At 47.6% G+C, this 2,885-nt stretch overlaps 1 protein-coding gene across 2 annotated transcripts in view; it reads left to right on the forward strand.

Moving 5' to 3' along the window:
- The first annotated feature begins 6 nt into the window (after positions 1-6).
- ITM2C (integral membrane protein 2C) overlaps positions 7-2,885 on the forward strand; it is a 44,203-nt gene continuing 41,324 nt past the window's right edge. The window contains exon 1 of one of the 2 annotated variants that reach the window (XM_006028079.3): positions 7-67. The gene's annotated coding sequence lies outside the window, so the exon portion shown is untranslated. Of the gene's footprint in view, positions 68-186; positions 208-2,885 lie in introns of those variants that run through there. The other variant, XM_025209427.1, reaches the window with a different exon arrangement.

Raw genomic sequence — 2,885 nt, forward strand, 5'->3', positions numbered from 1 at the left:
GCTCAAGCCGGACAAGGCGGCGGCGGGCGATGGGGCCAACGCGGAGATCCTGCTGCCCCGGCGCGGGGTGAGTGCGGGCGGCCCCGACCCGGCCCCCAGAGGCTGGGGGGGGCCCTCTCTAGGACGCGACCCCCGGGCAGTGCCCCGGGCCCCTGGCGCTCCCCAGCCGAGCCGCCTCTTTGTGATGTCACTACAGCCCAGTGTGAGGTCAGCGCTCCCCTGACAGCAGCTTGTGATGCCATAGGCGGGGGGAGGGCTGGAGGGAAGCGGGAGCCTTTCCACGTGCTCAGAGGCATCTCAGGGCAGCTTTTAAAATGAGTGGGATCTCGACCCCCCCGAGCTAGACCCGACCCGAGTCCAGGGGCTGCGGTCTTGTGCCGGGCGTGACCTGAGCCCCAAACCTGCGGGTGCTGGTTTCTGCCCCGGTGTGGGCTGCACCTTCTGTTGCTTGACCCTGCCTGGCTTGGGCAACCGCAACAGGAGATGAGACCAGTCCGTGTGGATGCTGTCTGGTATTGTGTCTTGGCAGGCGCCTGGGTGGGATGACAAGGGGTTGGATGTTCCTGGGTGATGTTGATCAAAGTTAAAATGTCCCTAGAGAGAGGTTCCTCCTGGGCGAGGGAGGGAGAAATGCAAAACCAGCAAAGCAGGAGTCTCCCTGAGTTGAGAGAAAAGGCAGAAGAAGTGGTGGTGAAGTGTAAGGAGGAGCAGGGAACAGTTCTGGCCAGATAGGAACTAGCAGTCTGAACTTGGATTTACTTTGCTGGCTTTGACTTGCATTAGGTGATGGATGAGCGAGAAGGGAATGGCAGGCCAGGCATGTGGTGGTTGGGATCCTGCCAGGTAAAGAGGTGAACAAAGGCATTGTTTCCTGTGCTGGATGTGAGATCCTGGAGGGGAGTTGCAGTGCGTGCTATGTCCTAACTGAGGAAGGCTGGAGTAGTGGGGACTGGGACTGACGGTGCCTATTTGCATGCACGCTGATGGCCGTTCTCTTACCTCTTTGCTGCACTGAAGAATTATTCCCAGAGGACAAGGCCAGCAATGTCACATATGGTCAGGAATCATCAGGTGTGCCTCAAATCACGTAAACTAGTAAGGCCTCAGCCTCAAAGTTGTTTTCTGTTGGTGAACAAGGAAGCATTGGGGGAAGGCACTGTCTCCAAACAAAACAACCTGCTAGTTTGGTGGTTCTCAACCTTTTTAAACGTAAGACCATAGGTGCTGACTCTGTGGGTGCTCTGGGGCTCAAGCATCCACCAAAAAAAATTAGCAGGTGCTCGGCACCCATGGAGCCACTTGAAGATGGAATCCCCCCCAAGCACACTTTACCCTAAGCAGCACCACGTGACTTCAAACTGGCTCTGCAGCATCTGTAAAGATCTGGCGCTTCAACGGGCCTTTTTGGCACTTTTTGTTAAAGCTGAGTCAGTCAGCTATTAGATAAAAGTGCCAGAAAAGCCCCCCTAGAACGCCTGATCTTTACCGATTCTGCAGGGCCAGGTAGAAGTAATGTGCCGCCTCTTCTGGGCAGTTGTGGGGCTTGCGCGAAGTCAAGAATAAAGTGCCAGGGTTTTTCTTGTTTGTTTTTTTTGTGTTTTTTTTAAACACCTGCAAGCACCCACCGGCAAAAAAAAGTCTATGCCTATGCCTATGCCTAAAAAACCATTCAGATCATGCCAGCTCTTAGCTTTTACTCATTTCTTGACTACAGAAAAGTGATAGACCGATTCTTCTGTTGTAAAGAACTTGGAAAAACCACAACAGGTCAAAATGGTTTTGATACTATGGATTTCTAGTTGAAATCCCTGGGTTTATTGTGTGAAGCACGTGCAGGTGTTTACACACCTACTATCGCACACCTACAGTACTGGCCACCCTTTGAGAATCACTGATGTAGTTAAAAGGCATCCAAACAGATGGTGGGTTTTAAACAGCATTTCACATTTCTTCTTCCTTCCCTGAAAGCATATGCAAATAAAATAAATTAATTATTATAGCCTAGCACCCTGCTGGGGTGAGGGAAACCATTTTGTATCAATGATCTCACTACGGGGACTATATTCCAGCAGTGCTGAAACGCATTCCCTCTGGGAAGTACCTGTCAGAAAGAGAGTCTGGAATTCTCCGTTCATTGGTCACATTTTATAGGAGCTTCCATTCAGGGACACAGGACTGGAAGGGATCTCTAAGGTTGCTGAGTTCAGCCTGCAACTTTTGAAGCAACTACATTATATAAAGGGCTAATAAATGATAGCTATTTCAATAGATCATTGCTCCATTTTTATAGTCCAACAGATCAATAGGTTTCTTACACATAATTATCCATAACAGCACTTCCTTATGTGCTTATAATTATCTATAAAACATATTACTAGTACATGAAACATACTTATGACATCTATTAATCAGCCCTTTATAATCTATTTATAAATGGAACCTTAATATAAAGCAAGGCCAGCTATGGGGTCTCTGTGATTTCTAGATCCTACCTTCTCAGTTTAGAAATAGGAGTGGATTATTTCCCCTCTTAATTTCCAACCCTGAAAACTCAATTTGGAATCTGAAAACTGACTTGGGCCTTTCTGGCTCATATATAAGAAATAAGGATTTTTGCATAGTTAATTTTAGTGACAACAGCAATGGTGGTACATGAGCCAAAATTGGACAATTTCCTTCCTTGCTAGTCAGGGATAATAGGAGCTAAAAAGTAATCCAAGCTCATTTTGGTTAGTAGTGCTGACAGTCCCAAGTATGACTCAGGCTCCCCAAGACATGCAAGGTTATGCTAAATATCATGAGATTTTAAGTAATAATAAAAGTTGTTTCTTTTCCTTTATTTTCTGGTCCCTGAGCACTTGAATCATATTTTCAAGGTTACTTTT

Source organism: Alligator sinensis, unplaced genomic scaffold (genome assembly GCF_000455745.1).
Source record: "Alligator sinensis unplaced genomic scaffold, ASM45574v1 scaffold572_1, whole genome shotgun sequence".
Lineage (NCBI taxonomy): Eukaryota > Metazoa > Chordata > Crocodylia > Alligatoridae > Alligator > Alligator sinensis.